The following is an 18,087-nucleotide window of genomic DNA, read 5'->3' on the forward strand; positions in this document are numbered from 1 at the left end:
TATTTTTGTGTTTTGCTTTTAATACTTTTCTGACCATTTGAACAATTTTTAATGATTTTAGTTGATCATTGGCTACGCTTTTATTTTTATTTAATTGAATTTTTCATTGTTTTAAAAATTATATCTGAAGTCACTGACCCCCACTAAATAGAAAATTAGCAGGCTCACTATCCCTCTATCGATCTTCATTTCTTTCTACTATCTGATTTTAATTGATTATATCATTACTCTTAGTTCCTTTTTAGACCATGAAAATATATTTATATTCCCACTTTATTAGAGTTTATAGCAGGAGAAAGATGTGACAGTCTGTTTCCATAAAGATCATAGCCTCCGAAACCCTATGAGACAGTTCATTCTATTCTGCCCTATAGAGTCACTATAAGTTGGAATCAACTCAATGGCCATGGGAAGAGTTTATATTTTTAAATTATCCTTTATAATCATATTTCCTACAATTGTTTAATCTTATATTTATTAAGACTCAGTGGCACCTAACAACAACAACTGCATATCAATGGCTTTGATGCTTACCAGATCTTCTCCATGATGATTCCTAGGATAGGTTTGATTCAACTCCCTTTTTCTATTAAGATACTTAAACAAGATGGTTAAAGACAAAAATGTCATTTAAGAATATATTTTTTGTTGATTGCTGATTCCAGTGTACATTGAGATTTCTCTGTCCTGTGGAAACAACGTCTACAAAAGACAGATGAGTATCTCATTGTTTGATTTGTGGCTTTTTTTCTTTGAATCAGCACCTACAGTTCACTCATCATTCATTTGTGGATTTAGTGAGATGTTGACAAATTGAGAAGGGCAGCATACATGACAGAACATTATCAAACTGGAATGATTCTCATAGGACCAGCACATAAATCCTTATGATGAAGCTAGGCAGGATGTTCAGAGCTAGCTACTGCCCCTGCCTATCAGAGCAATGTTATAAAATCATTTTAATATCTATGGTTTGTTGAACAATTAAACATCAGGCACAGATAATTTTAATAACGTATTATCAAAAATTCTCTCAATTAGTAGCGAGGCAGCCATCATTACCCCATAGATGAGGAAAACTACAGGTAATTTAAGTACATTTTTCAACGTATACTAAATAATAGACTTAGTTAATGAAAAGACATAGATTAAACTAGGTTTCTGACTTTCTGGGTTCAGAGTTCATAAAACTTTCACTATGTCATAATGTGTGCTTATATCAGCTATAGTCTAAGGATAACCACTTCCAGTTATTCCACGTCCATCAGAATAAGGAGGAAAACAATGAGTCTAAACAGTAGAATGTTATTTTGAAAAACAAATGTGTCTAAAGGCAGGTTGCATTGTTCCATAATTCCTGAGAAGGTAACTGAAGAATGCAAATCTCTTTAGACACAAGGAAGATGTCACTAATTAAGAAATAATTATGAAAAGCTAGGAATGCAAGTTAGCAAGAAAACACCTGTCTTAGTTGTCTAGTGCTGCCATAACAGAAATACCACAAGTGGATGTTTTTAACAAAGAGAAATTTATTTCCTCACAGTAAAAAGGAGGCTAAAATTCCAAATTCAGGGTGTCAGCTCCAGGAAAGCCTTTCTCTCTCTGTCAGCTCTGGAAGAAGGTCCTTGTCCTCAATCTTCCCATGGTTGAGGAGCTTCTCAGATGCAGGGCCCCTGGGTCTAAAGGATGCGCTCTCCTCTTGGTGCTGCTTTCTGGGTGGTATGAAGTCCCCAACTCTTTGCCTGCTTCCCTTTCCTTTTATCTCTTGAGAGAAAAAAGGTGGTACATGCCACACCCCAGGGTAAATCTTTTACCTTGGATCAGGGAGGTGACCTGAGTAAGGCTGATGTTACAATCCCACCCTAATCTTCTCAACATAAAATTGTAATCACAAAATGGAGGACAACCACACATGGCCTAACCAAGTTGATACACACATTATTGGGGGGACATAATTCAATCCATGACAGCTCCTAATTAAAAAAAAAAAAAAAATACAGCTATGTGTAGGCTTCAAGTCAAATCTCAAGGAGTTTTTTAAAATATTAATATACCTGCTGAAAAAATAAATAAAAAGCATATTAAGAGTTCTAATTATGAATGTTAATGTGACCCCCCCCAAAAAAAACATAAACCCATTGCCATCAAGTCTATTCCAACTCATAGCAGCCCTATAGAATACAGTAGAACTGCCTCATAGGGCTTCTAATGCTATAATTTTTACACAAGGAGAGTGCCATGTCTTCTGCAGAATGACTGGTGGGTTCGAACAGTCTACCTTTCAGTTAGCAGCAGAGCACTTTAACCACTGTGCAACCAGGGCTCCTTCAATGTTCATATAGGAAAGAAAGACATTTTCTCTGATAATTCAAAATACATGAAATATGTTTGCACTGAAAAACTATAATATTTCTGCTAGCTAGTTTTTTTACACTGTATTTCTTGAGTCCTTGGGGTGTTGGAGTCACGTAAGTAAGGAAGACTTTTAAAAAGATAAATGATGAGAAGATTGTATTCGTAACTCAAGGTTGGGGGGAACTGGGCTTTTGAAGAAAGTACCAAATAAAAACAATACAGTTTTTAAATTATTTAAATCTAACCTAACCAACAAAAAAGACCAAACCCACTGTGGTCCAGTCGATTCCTACTCATAACGACCCTGTACAACAGAGTAGAACTGCCCCATAGGGTTTCCAAGGAGCTACTTGGTGGATTCAAACTGCCGACCTTTGGTTAGCAGCCAAATACTTACCAGGACTCCAAATCTCATCTAGGAAGACAATTAATGAACGAAAGATAGAAATTTAGGAAGATCAAGAAAAAAAGGAAATGTTTATTGCAATTATTTAAACATATAGCTTTGCTTCATCTGAAAATACTGGGAATTATTACTTATTAATTCGAGTGATTAGATTTATAATACTGTAAGATTCCTAGGTGGTATAAATGGTTTACACGTGACTGCTACCTTAGAAGTTGGCAGTTCAAAGCCACCAAGTGATACCATGGAAGAAAAGACCTAGAGATCTGATTCCATTAAGATGACCCAAACCCAAATGAAACCCACTGCCGTCAAGTCGATTCCAACTCATAGTGACCCTATAGGACAGAGTAGAACTGTCCCATAGAGTTTCCAAGGAGCGCTTGGCAGATTCAAACTGCCAACCCTTTGGTTAGCAGCCGTAGCACTTAACCACTATGCAACCAGGGCTTCCCCATTAAGATTACAGCCAAGAAAACCCTGTGGAGGAGTTCTATTCAGTAACACATGGGGTTGCCATTACTCAAAGTCTGCTCAATTGTAAATAACAACAACAAATCTGTGGGATTAGATTTTAATCCCATATATTAATACATAAGTACATACTTAACTAAAACTTGCTCCCTAATATAAAAAATTACTACTAATAATATAAGCATATAAAGATTTGATCCTAAAGATGTGTATACGTACATGGGAGTTGTCCAAAATACGAAAACGCACAAAGTTTTTATGACTAATTATGCTATTATTGTTAGTGGTCCCCGACACATGATGGCCTCATGCACAAACATTTTCTGGTCCTTTTTATGCTATCCCCAGGATAATCCATTGTAATCCATAGGGCTTTTATTGGCTGATTTGGGGGAGCAGATTGCCAGGCCTTTTTTCTGAGGCCCCTCTGAGTAAATTCAAAGCTCCAACCTTTTGGTTAGCAACCAAGGGCTAAGCTTTTGCACCATTCACGGCTAAACTTTTGCACCACCCGGGGACTCACCACTAATTATAGAAACTTTAAATTATAGTTTGATAAAGAATGTAACAGGATTTATCAATGGAATGACTATCTATTGCTTAATAACCAAAACAAACAGACTAGTAAACCTCAGTGGCTTAAAACTACAACTGTTATATCTGCTCATGATTCTGTGGTTCAGTAATTTGCGCTGAGAAGAGCAGGGCAGTTCTGTGCTGTTCTGCTTGGTGTCACTAATGTAGCTGCAGTTATCTGATAAATGAGTTTCACTAGATGGTCCATAATGGCTTTACTCACATGTGTATAGTTTGGTGCTGGCCTTCGTCTGACCTGCTCCCTCTCTACATGATACCTTGTTCTTAGGAGGCTGTCTTAGTCACCTAGTGCACCATAACAGAAATACCACAAGTGGATGGCTATAAGAAAGAGGAATTTATTTTCTCACAGTCTAGTAGGTGACAAGTCCAAATTCAGGGCTCCGGCTCCAGTGGAAGTCTTTCTCTCTCTGTCAGCCTTCTCATCAATATTCCCCCAGATGAGGAGCTTCTTCATGCAGGGACCCTGGGTCTGAAGGCTGTGCTCTGCTCCTGGTGCTTCTTTCTTGATGGTATGAGGTCCCCAACTCTCTGCTTGCTTCCCTTTCCTTTTATCCCTTTACCTTGAATCAAGGAGGTGACCTGAGTGGGGGTGTTACGATCCCACCCTAATCTTCTCAACATAAAATTACAATCACAAAAGGACAACCATGCAATACTGGGAGTCATGACATAACCAAGTTGATACACACATTTTTTGGGAGGACATAATTCAATCTATGACAGAGGCTAACCTAGATTTCTTCACATCATGTTACCATATTGCAGGCAAAGAGAGTGGAAGACATAAGTCCTTTTGAGGCCAAAGTTCAGAAGTCCCATGGTCATAAAATTATTGATCAAGGATGGAGAATTGAACTCCATTCCTTATTGGCAAGAGTGGCTAAATCATGTCACAAAGGGCATGTACAAAGGGTAGAGGGAATGACTGCAGCCATCTTTGCAAACAAGCTACCATAAGCAGTGTATGTTTGAGAGTTATTTATGTATTTGTTCTAGACTTCCAAAGTAGGCTTTGAAAAATACAGGGAAAACTACTGTTAAAAAATGTAAATAGCATCGTATAACACACCCCTGAAAAAGGCAATGATCTATGTTAAACAGCATTGTCAGGATTCTCAAAACTAAGGTATCAGAAAAACCTATGATAAAAATTATTTGTTTAAAATATATTACATACACACACATGCACACGAATCTATTGAGGGAGAAAAAAAAGGAAAAACACATGTATTAGAAATGCTAAAACATGACCTTTAAGAAATCTAATTTTAGGTTGTTAATACCACAAGAAAAGCTCTTAATGTTTATTAATCATGCTGAGTTTCTCTCAAAAATCTTCTGTAGCTCAACAATCTATCAAAAGCCTGAGTGCTCAACATTATATATCTGCAGATGTTTAGGTAGACTCAGGACATAACACCATTTATCAGGCTCCACTAACTGCATTGGGTGCCCCTCCCTTTTGTCATTGTTGTTTGCTTTTTTTTTTTTTTCTGAATCAGGAACCAAAAGGAATGATGTCACTTTGGTCCATCCATCCAGACACACTCTGGGACAAATCACTCAAGCAAAGCTTGCACACGTATTGCTAAGACAGGAATGGATCTTCTCATTCAGCAATTTAACAAAAATTAATCACGATGCTCCCCTTGATGGGTAACAAGATTACATTTCCTTGGAGATCAGGCAAAACACACAACCCATGAATTATTTATCTTCCATATGGAGGCTTATTTTCATACCTTCTCTGTGATTCCTAAACCTTAGCGCTTAATGGAAAAATGTATCACTGGTTAACTCCTGTTTTAAATCCAAAGAGAAAACCAATAAGCAATCATGAAACTTATTCCACCACCAAAGCCAACAACACACAAAAAAATCTCTCTTAGTCAAAATTTATCTGACAGCCTTAATGAAAGAACTGCACAGATTTTGATAATGTTTCCCGCTATTCTCTTCTTTGAGATTGCTTTTATTTGTATGAAACCTTCATTTTACCCTTGTTTCTTGGTATTTTAATGTGTTTCTTTTGCCTGTCAAGTCCAAGTCTGTAATGACAGAGAGCAACATCACTCATGTAATTTCCAATTTACCTGAAGAGTCCTGTTGAGGCTGATTCATTAAACGATAGTGGGATAACTTCTTATATTAAAAAATACCTTGCGAAAGTAACTTTTCTTTCCTTAGTTGCAGAAATTTTCTAAAACCTCTGAATATCCAAAATTATATGTTTTTGTGAATCAAATAAAAATAACAGAATAGAATATATCTCACAAGACAGAGGCATTGCATTGATAGGTTCATTACATTCAAATGACCTAATCTGTGCAAATCTATGCTGCCTGTAGTCTACAAAACCAAAAAAAAAAAAAACCCACTGCCGTGGAGTCAATTCTGACTCATAGCAACCCCATAGGACAGAGTGGAACTGTCCCATAAGGTTTCCGAGGAGCACCTGGTGGATTCAAACTGCCAACCTTTTGATTAGCAGACATAGCTCTTAACCACTAGGCCACCAGGGTTTCCCTATACTCTGCAGGGGCCTTTTATTCCAAAACAAAAGTTGCTGCACAGTAAACCCGACTCTACGTATGTCAGGGTAGAACTGTGCTTCATAGGGCTTTCAATGGCTGCTTTTTCAGAAGTAGATCACCAGGCCTTTCTTCCGAGGAGCCTCTCAGAGGGCTCATACTTCCACACTTTCAGGTAGCAGCCCAATGTGTTAACCATTTGTGCCACCCATGGACTCCTGAACCACAAAACATGTGCTAGGCTTTTCCTGTTCTCTTAACTTCTCCCTTTAGTCACCAGGCTAACTACCTAATGTGATATGTTTCAGGAGCTACAAACTAATTACAGGCATGGTTTGTCTTCTATGAGTCAAATGCAGTATAGATGGGGAGAGAAATTAAATGGGGTAAACAAATAAAACATCAGGCAATGACAATACTCTATCAGTCTCCAAATCCACCTTGAGCTACATTCAACAGCAGAGCTACACACTATTTTCTTAATTTTGAAGACCCCTATTTTCCCCTTAACTTGTTTTCCTAATCACCATAATCATAATACATAGAAATGTTCTCTAAATTTTTTTTTCTAGGTTAAAATTTTCAGCATTCCTTAATTTTTTTTTAATTTCTTATAAATATATGTAATCTTTTGTCTTATGTGGAAGCCTCCCCCCTCCACCAAAGCTGCTGCCTTATTTAAAATTGCAAACCATATCTCCCTTTCCTGTTTTATTTTTCACCGTATGTGTTAACCATTTAAACATACTTTTTGATTTATTGTCTTGTTTTCATCTCTCGCTCTCACTCTAGGATATTAATACCATTTTTTTCATTTTGTTTTGTTTATGCTGGAACTTACTACCAAGATTACATTCTGTCATATCCCATCCCATTGCTGTTGAGTTGGTTCCAACTTATAGTGACCCTGGAGGATATAATAGAACTGCATTTTAGAGTTTCCAAGGCTACAACCTTTATGAAAGCAGCTTGCCACATCTTTCTCCTGAGGAGCAGCTGGTTGGTTCAAACTGCCAACCTTTTGGTTAGCAGCCAAGCACTTAACCATTGCACCACCAGGGCACCTGTCTGTCATATATCCATTACTTGTTGCCATCGAATTGATTCTGACTCATAGTGACTCTATAAGACAGAGTAGAACTGCCCCATAGGGTTTCCAAGGAGCGCCTGGTGGATTTGAACTGCATGTAGTAAATATTTAAAAGCATATTTACTCCAGTTTCATGAATATCTTACTGAAAGCAATGGGATGTGGTTGAGGAGAAACCCAAGTGAGAAGTGAAGTCAATTGGACTTAAAACTAATTCAGGTTATGATAAATATAAGTCTAACAAAGACTTTCTGAATGGAGAAGTTAAAACCTGATCTTGTTCTAGATGAATGTAGGCTACAAGCATGATCACCTTCATTCATGATTCGGTGATGAGGGTTCAAATGACAAGTTGTTCAACATGGCAGTGGTCTAAAGAAGATAAAGAATGGGAGAATAGAGTCAATGAAGCTGGATGATGGCCAGTGACTTAGCAAAGAATCTCCATCTTTGGTAAAAGATATCTGCCTCTATTTAAAAGAAAGCAAATGACTTCACTAAAGAAGATGTTCAGGCAGCTAACAGATACATGAGAAAATGCTCTCGATCATTAGCCTTCAGAGAAATGCAAATTAAAACTATGGTGAGATTCCATCTCACTTCAACAAGGCTGGCATTAATTCAAAAAACACAAAATAATAATTGTTGGAGAGGCTGTGGAGAGATTGGAACTCTTAAACACTGCTGGCAGGAATGTAAAATGGTACAGCCATTTTGGAAATCGATCTGGCATTTCCTTGAAAAGTTAGAAATAGAACTACCATACAACCCTGAAATCCCACTCCTCAGAATATATCCTAGAGAATAGGAGCCTTTACACAAACAGATATATGCACCCAAAAAAATATGCACACTCATGTTTATTGCAGCACTGTTTACAATAGCAAAAAGCTGGAAGCAACCAAGATGTCCATCAACAGTTGAATGGTTAAATAAATTACGATATATTCACACGATGGAATACTATGCATCGATAAAGAACAATGATGAATCTTTGAAACATTTCATAACATGGAGGAACCTGGAAGGCATTATGCTGAGTGAAATTAGTCAGATGCAAAAGGACAAATATTGTATAAGACCATTATTATAAGATCTTGAGAAATAGTTTAAACTGAGAAGAACACATTCTTTTGTAGTTACGAGGGGGGGAGGGAGGGGGTGAGAGAGGGTTATTTACTGATTAGATAGTAGATAAGAACTACTTTAGGTGAAGGGAAGGACAATACTCAATACAGGGAAGGTCAGCTCAACTGGACTGGACCAAAAGCAAAGAAGTTTTCTGAATAAACAGAATGCTTCGAAGGTCAGCAGAGCAAGGGCGGGGGTTTGGGGGACTATGGCTTCAGGGGACATCTAAGTCAATTGGCAAAATAAATTCTATTATGAAAACATTCTGCATCCCACTTTGAAGTGTGGTGTCTGGGGTCTTAAATGCTAACAAGCGGCCATCTAAGATGCATCAATTGGTCTCAACCCACCTGGATCAAAGGAGAATGAAGAACACCAAGGTCACAAGGTAATTATGAGCCCAAGAGACAGGGCCACACAAACTAGAAACTTAAGTTATCCTGAAACCAGAAGAACTCGTTGGTGCCCAGCCACAACCGATGACTGCCCTGACAAAGAGCACAACAGAGAACCCCTGAGGGAGCAGGAGAACAGTGAGATGCAGACCCCAAATTCTCTTAAAAAGACCAGACTTAATGGTCTGACTAAGACTAGAAGAATCCCAGTGGTCATGGTCCCCAAACCTTCTGTTGGCCCAGGACAGGAACCATTCCAGAAGACTACTCATCAGACATGGAAGGGACTGGACAATGAGTTGGAGATAGATGCTGATAAGGAGTGAGCTACTTGTATCAGGTGGACACTTGAGACTATGTTGGCATCTCCTGTCTGGAGGGGAGATGGGAGTGTAGGGGGGGTTAGAAACTGGCAAAATGGTCACGAAAGGAGAGACTGGAAGGAGGGAGAGGCCTGACTCATTAAGGGGAGAGTAAGTGGGAGTATGTAGTAAGGTGTATATAAGTTTATATGTGAGAGACTGACTTGATTTGTAAACTTTTACTTAAAGCACAATAAAAGTTATTTAAAAAAAAAAAAATAAAGCAAATGGAGGCAGTTATCTATTTCCCTGGAGACAGCAAGTCTCTATTCTGTAACGTAGCACCAAGCCAGGTTCAGTTTCTCAATGAGACTGTCCACAACCTTCTATCTCAGTCACCATTTTTGTCCTTCTTGTGCAAAAACCAAAAACCTGAGCACAATTTGACGGCTGCATTTCTTCCCACGTCTTTCCAGTGTCTCCCAAAGCCCTACTGAATTCTCTTCCAAAATTTAAAATGTCCCAAATATCCCGTTATGTGTCTACTAATAACAGGATAATGTAAGCCTCCTGCATGTACTTTGCTTGGCATCAACTTGTGCCATGGGAACAATTGTGTCCTTATTATACTTTCTCTAATCTAAGAAAATGAAGTTTTTTTTTATCTAAGAAAATGAAGGAGCCCTAGTGGCACTGTGATTAAGGGCTTGGCACCAGGGGAGAAAGATGTAGCAATCTGCTTCTGTAAAGGTTACAGCCTTAGAAACCCTATGAGGCAGTCCTACTCTGTCCTACAGGGTTGCTGTGAGTTGAGATCAACTCAACAGCAGCGGGCTTGGTTTTTGGTTTTTAATCAACTGAAGAAGCCTATTAATATGTTTATTTTGTATTATCCTTATTTTCCTTACAGTAAGTTGTATACATTTATTAAAATGTCCACCTAACCACGAAGACAGTTGCTTTAACGTTTTAATCAATTTTATTAGGTTAAAATTTAAAATTAAAAAAAAAAATACAAACCTCCTTGTATAATCATAATACTTCTTAGCTTTGTCGGATGTTGCTCTATACCACTGCACCCTTAAGTATAGCCACTCGGGCCTTCTTTGCTTTCTTTACTCCCACCAAAAATCATTTGATTGTGCTATATCCTCTTCCTAAAATACTCTCTTCTTTTTTTTCCTACTTAATAGACTCTTTTCCTTCATATGTGTGTTAAATCACTATCCCCTTGAATTTTCTAGTGTCATATACTACACACATCTCATTCACAATTCTTAAGAGTGATAAATTTTTTTTCATGTATTTTTAATGGCAGATTCTTAATTACTGGCAGTTTTCAAAACTAGATTCTAAATTAAATATTTTTCCCACTCACTATTATAACCCAATTATAACAGAAGAAGCCATGAAGTAAAACAGCCGAACAGATTTCAAAGGGCAGCTCAAAAAGACAAAGCAAAGCATTATAATCAAATGTGCAAAGACCTGGAGTTTGAAAACCAAAAAGGAAGAACATGCTTGGCATTTCTCAAGCTGAAAGAACTGAAGAAAAAATTCAAGCCTTGAGTTGCAATATTGAAGGATTCTATGCGGAAAATATTGAATGGAGTAGGAAGCATCAAAAGAAGATGGACGGAATACAGATTCACCATACCAGAAATAATTGGTCAATGTTCAACAATTTCTAGCATGTGATCAAGAACCAGTGGTATTGACAGATGGTTCAACTAATGGGTGCAGCAATGGATGTGCTCACACATCTATGCCAAGAAACTTGTAAGACAGCTACCTGATCAGTAGACTGGAAGAGATCTATATTTGTGCCCATTCCAAATACAGGTAATTCAACAGAATGGAGAAATGATTGAACAACATCATTAATACCACACTCGAGTGAAATCTTGCTGAAGATCATTCAAAAGCAGTTGTAGAAGTACATCAACAGAGAACTGCCAGATTTTCAAGCTAGATTAAGAAGAGAATGTGGAATGAGGGTTATCATAACTGATGTCAGATGAGTCTCCTTTGAAAGCAGAGAATAACTGAGAGAGGTTTACCCGTGTTTTATTGACTATGCAAAGACATTCAACTGTGTGGATCATAACAAGTTATGGATAATATTACAAAGAATAGGAATTTCAGAACATTTAAATGTGCTTATAAGGAACCTGTACATAGATCAAGGGGCAGTCCTTCAAACAGAACAAGGGAATACCGAGTGGTTTAAAGTCAGGAAAGGCATGCATCAGGGTTGTACCCTTTCACCATACTTATTCAATTTGTATGCAGAGAAAATCGGCTGGGAAACTGGACTATATGAAGAACAATACAGCATCAGGATTGGAGGATGACTCATTAATAACCTGCAATATGCAGATGACACACGCTTGCATGCTGAAAATGAGATACAAAGAATTAATTTAACAGTCCCTTAAACACACATACACACACACAAGACAATGAAGAACAATAAATAAAAAGTTTTTTTTTTTTTAATTCTGGTTTCAAGCTTTGGTAAAACTTGATAGTGTGATTGTATATATATATATACAGTATATACTATGTACATATACATATATACACACGCATTCTAGGGTTGTGCTCTGGATATATTCAGATTTTGCTTAAGGAAAATTAAGTGTTTTTCCTCAGAAATTTGGATTTAAAGTGTCTTAAAATCCTTTAAACACACAAAGAGTAGGTGTAAAAGCTAAGGAGTGTATGCAAAAATGAATGTTATCGAAGTGTTTTTAGCATAAAAGAAATAAGCAGTTTATAGAGAGGAAGTATCTTCAGTTGCTCCTAAATTTTTAAACAGCTCTAAATTCAATATTTTATTTTCAACATGCACTATCAAAGGAATACTAAACGTTTGCTCCATGTTTTAAAACACAATAAAAATCTGAAGGAAGATGGAGTTCTAAATGCTTTCAAAAGTAAATGGTAAGTGAGAACTGCAACAGTCAATTGCCTACTTACTTGGTTGAAAGCATACCTTAAATGCTAACATTCTTGAAGCAATTTTGTCCCCAACAGATTTTATGATTAAAAAATAAAAGTTTGAATTTTGACTGTAGGCAATTTTCACTACCTCCTTCATTTGGGCAGTTTGATTATGGTGCGTGAATTTTTAAAAATTGTTACCTATTGGTGGGAAGCAAAAGAAAAAAAAAAATTTTAGTGTTGGTTTGTTTTATTATTATTTTTGCAATTAGCTATGTACTCAGTGAATATTACCCATTCTTTCAAGGTAGAATGTTCAAAACAAAGCCATGATTGGTATTTACCCCAACTACTCCGTGTCTGCAAGTCGATTCTGACACATAGTGACCCTATAGGACAGAGTAGAACTGCCCCATAGAGTTTCCAAGGAGCACCTGGCAGATTCAAACTGCCGTCCCTTTAGTTAGCAGCCCTAGCACTTAACCACTATGCCACCAGGGTTTGCATTACCCCAACTACCCCACTTAATTATAAATCAATCAAGTTTCCCATTGCCTAACCATTAAAAGTGAAACAAAATTCTACCAGAATTTACCTACAATATTCAATATTCTCCCATGTTTGTATTGTGCTACCCACTGTTTAAAGGAAAAGCTAAAGATTATTGTTGTTAGATGCTACAGAATCAGGTCTGACTCAGAGAGACCCTATGTACAACAGAACTAAACACTGCCTCATCCTGCGCCATCTTCACCATCACTGTTATGCTTGAGCCCATTGTTGCAGCCACTGTGTCAGTCCATCTCCTTGAGGCTCTTCCTCTTTTGCTGACCCTCTACTTTACCAAACATGACGTCCTTCTCCAGGGACTGGTTCTTCCTGATAACATGCCCAAAGAACATGAGATGAATTCTTGCCATACTCACTTCCAAGAAGCATTTGGCTGTACTTCTTTCAAGACACGTTTGTTCATTCTTCTAGCTGTCCAAATCATATTCAATATATTTTGCCAACAGAGCCACAATTAGGAAAAAAATTAAAAAATTCTTTGCATATAAGCCAAGGAGTATAAGATTTGTTCTCAGCCTATCAAATGAGACCACCAGATGAATTATATGATCAGATGAATCAGTTCACAAAAGCAAAAACAGAGTTTGGATGACAAACTTGTTTTCCAACTATTGGCAGCATTATCATTGAGGATCACTCATAGATTGACGTAGTAGAAACTGCCGATTAGCCCCAATTTTCCATTCCCCCTTTCCCTATTTGGTGATAGGGCCACCCCTCCCTACTCAGTTTTAGCTATGCTTATGTCCCACTATGGGAGGCCACATTTCCAAACACCCCTTGTACCTCATTCAGCTTTTTGGCCATGTGTCTGTGTTTCACCAAATGAAATGTGAGCAGAACTGATACTGCAGCTTCTAGATTGCACGTTTTGGAGACCATCATTTGCCTATCGATTTCTCTTGCCTCACACCTGTGACCAGAATGCAGAAGTAGTAGCTGGTGAGACTGTTTTAAACCTAATGAATAGGGCATTCTGAGAGGTACCCTGGGGGTTGAAGTTGTTAAAAAATCAAAAACATGCTATGTTTCTGAGTGCCTACTTGCCCTGGACCTTCCTTCCATGTCCTGCCAGTGAAATGGTATTTGAACTGCCATTTGTGGTTGTCATGGATTGAACTGCATCCCCCAAAAATATGTGTCAACTTGACTAGACCTGGATTCTCAGAGTTGTGTGATTTTCTGCCAATTTGTCATCTGATGTGATTTCCCCGTTTGTTATAAATCCTACCTCTATGATGTTAATGAGGTGGGATTAGCAACAGTTATGTTAATGAGGCAGGACTCAAGCCACAAGATTAGGTTGTGTTTTAAGTCAATCTTGTTGGTCTCTTTTGAGATAGAAAAGAGAGAAGGGAGTAGAGAGACAGGGAAACCTTATACCACCAAGAAAGTTGTGCCAGGAGTATGTACTTTGGACCTGGGGTCCCTGAACTGAGAAGATCCTGGACCAGGGGAAGATTGCTGACAAAGACCTTCCCTCAGAGCTGACAGAAAAAGCCTTCCCCTGGAGCTGACACCCTGAATTTGGACTTCTAGCCTCTTATTCTCCTGTGGGAGAATAAATTTCTTATTGTTAAGGCCATCCACTTGTGCTATTTCTGTTATAACTGAGCTAGATAACTAAGACAGAGAGAGTGGGGAGACTCTTTCTTACAGCATCTTGTATATATATATATATATATATATATATATATCAGATGAAAACTGAGATGTCAGCTGAGTTTTCTCTTTCCATGAGTTTGAGATAAAATAGGCTCAATTATTTTACCCTAATCTGTGGAAAGGCTCAACTTCCCAAGACTTTTGGGGATCTCTGTGAGCTTATTTTTTTTAACATGCATTTCAACCATGCCTAACTAAAAATTCCTGAAATGTTAAATTCGTTTGATTCTCACTTCTCAAATCTGACCCCCTCTTTCATCTCCGTGCTAGGTCTTATGTGGAAATCAGCCACTTTTTTACGATGATTTACCTCAAAAAGAAACAATTTGTTGAGTTTGAGAAGCCAGCAAGTAGTAAAGATCTGCTGTGCCTGAAGAACTTTATTTAGCAACAATGCAAGCATAAGATTACATACTCAATATCCCTGATTTTAAAGTCATCTAAAGTCACCAGCTGCTCTGCAGGAAGAAAAAAAAAAAAAAAAGAGATCTGGCCATCTGCTTCTGTAAAGAATAAAAAACAGCCTAAGAAACCCTACAGAGCAGCTCTACTCCATTCTATAGGGTCACTATGCGTCGGAATCAACTAGATGGCACAAAGCAACAAAAAACACTAAAACACTAGGAGTTTTTCACTGTTAATTTCATTCTAGTTACACCATCTACCCACCGTTTTTAACAAAGCTCTCTGCAAGTCTCCTCTGACTTCCACATGGCCTGTACACAGCCCAGTAAGGCCCAGTGGCTAGAAAGGGCAGCCTCTGAAGGCAGACTCTGGGTTCAAAACTAATTACATCAGCTAGTGGATGTGTAATTTATTGTTATTGCCTTAGTTTCTTTTGTAAAGAAATATTACTCAGAAGCATTCTTTTTATAGGACTATTGTGAAAAAATAAAATAATAAACCTGAAGTATTTAGCAGAGTGCTTTGTATAAATTCTTTATCTATTTTTCTCTCTTTATCCAACCCTCTTTCTACGTATTTCTGTTTAACTAGTAGCCTAATTAGCATTTGCATCAAACCTACCTTAAGTAAAATAAATCATATTTCATGAGTGACTTAAAAGTGTAATTTGTATTTTTCTCTCAAGTCTTCAATACAGGTTTATTTCTGAGCTCTGTCAGAAATTGTGTTAGGTTAAGAAACATACGGAAAAAGTTCACGTCACAAAATCAAGGATCCAGGACAGCAAAAAAAGAACATAACTGCCAAATACTCATGCTTAATTGAATACTCATGGAGCTAAAGCCAAAGTTGCAATACATATCCTCGCAAGTTTCTAGTAAACCAGAACTGAGACGATGCTTTAGAAAAGCTCTAGGTCAAGTGCTGTATTGACCACAGATGTAAAGCAGTTCTGAAAAACCCAGAAAATCCATGATTGCTTTGAATGAAAAGAATGAATCAGAGGGCGGAGCCAAGATGGCGGACTAGGCAGACGCTACCTCGGATCCCTCTTACAACAAAGACACGGAAAAACAAGTGAATCGATCACATACATAACATTCTACGAACCCTGAACAACAAACACAGATTTAGAGACGGAGAACGAACTAATACGGGGAAGCAGCGATTGTTTCCAGAGCCTGGAGCCAGCGTACCAGTCAGGAACGGCACAAGCACAGAGACCTGCTCCACCCCCCTGAACTAACCCCGGGAGGGGGACCAGCCGGTTCCACGGGGGGCGTGGGACGCAGCCGGTAGGAGAAGTCCCCGGGAGGCAGTGACTGGTCTTGGAGCAGAAAGAGCAGCATCCGAGCCGGGGAACTGTCCCGCAGGGATTTGGACTGGACGCAGGTATGGCATAAACACGGAGAGTTGCTCCACCCCCCTGAACTAACCCCGGGAAGGGGACCAGCCGGGTCTCGGGGGCGGCGTGGGATGCAGCGGGTAGGAGAAGTCCCCGGGAGGCAGCGACTGGTATTGGAGTGGGGAGAACAGCGTCCCAGCCGGGACACTCCGTCATGGCACAAGCACGGAGACCTGCTCCACCCATCTGAACTAACCCTGGGAGGAGGCCTAACTGGTTCTCGGGGGCGGCACGGCCACGTGGCTGGAGGGACGAGAAGTCCCCGGGAGGCAGCGACTGATTTTGGAGTTGAGAGTGCACCGTCCCAGTAGGGGAGCCTTGACGCTGGGCGTGGGGCTGGAAGCGGAGGATCTGACCGTGACTCCAGCGGGCCAGACCCCCCCCCGGGCAATCTCCACACAGCCAGCACACATAGGCGACGCGCCCCGCGGAAGTCTCAGATATAATAGTCATTCCAAGCAAGACAAGCAACTCTGGCTATATTCTGAGGTGCTACTCTCCTATCTCTCTGTTCCTTCCCCCACCCTCCCCAGGTGGCTTCATTAACATCTGAATAGCCTGAGCCAGAGGGAGAACTCTGATAGGGATCTGACTGCATTTTTTTTTTTTAGCCGATTTTCTGGAAAAACTAGTTTCCCAGTGATGGCTCGGAGACAACAATCCATATCAAACCACTTAAAGAAGCAGACCGTGACAGCTTCTCCAACCCCCCAAACAAAAGAATCAAAATCTTTCCCAAATGAAGATACAATCTTGGAATTATCAGATACAGAATATAAAAAACTAATTTACAGAATGCTTAATGATATCACAAATGAAATTAGGATAAATGCAGAAAAAGCCAAGGAACACACTGATAAAACTGTTGAAGAACTCAAAAAGATTATTCAAGAGCATACTGGAAAAATTAATAACTTGCAAGAATTCATAGAGAGACAACATGTAGAAATCCAAAAGATTAACAATAAAATAACAGAATTAGACAATGCACTAGGAAGTCAGAGGAGCAGACTCGAGCAATTAGAATGCAGACTGGGACATCTGGAGGACCAGGGAATCAACACCAACATAGCTGAAAAAAAATCAGATAAAAGAATTAAAAAAAAAATGAAGAAACCCTAAGAATTATGTGGGACTCTATCAAGAAGGATAACCTGCGGGTGATTGGAGTCCCAGAACAGGGAGGGAGGACAGAAAACACAGAGAAAATAGTTGAAGAACTCCTGACAGAAAACTTCCCTGACATCATGAAAGAAGAAAGGATATCTATCCAAGATGCTCGTTGAACCCCATTTAAGATTGATCCAAAAAGAAAAACACCAAGACATATTATCATCAAACTCACCAAAACCAAAGATAAACAGAAAATTTTAAAAGCAGCCAGGGAGAAAAGAAAGGTTTCCTTCAAGGGAGAATCAATAAGAATAAGTTCAGACTACTCAGCAGAAACCATGCAGGCAAGAAGGGAATGGGACGACATATACAGAACACTGAAGGAGAAAAACTGCCAGCCAAGGATCATATATCCAGCCAAACTCTCTCTGAAATATGAAGGCGAAATTAAGATATTCACAGACAAACACAAGTTTAGAGAATTTGCAAAAACCAAACCAAAGCTACAAGAAATACTAAAGGATATTGTTTGGTCAGAGAACCAATAATATCAGATATCAGCACAACACAAGGTCACAAAACAGATCGTCCTGATATCAACTCAAATAGGGAAATCACAAAAACAAACAAATTAAGATTAATTAAAAAATAAATAAAAATACACATAATAGGGAATCATGGAAGTCAATAGGTAAAAGA

Source organism: Elephas maximus, chromosome 8 (assembly GCF_024166365.1).
Source record: "Elephas maximus indicus isolate mEleMax1 chromosome 8, mEleMax1 primary haplotype, whole genome shotgun sequence".
Classification (NCBI taxonomy): domain Eukaryota; kingdom Metazoa; phylum Chordata; class Mammalia; order Proboscidea; family Elephantidae; genus Elephas; species Elephas maximus.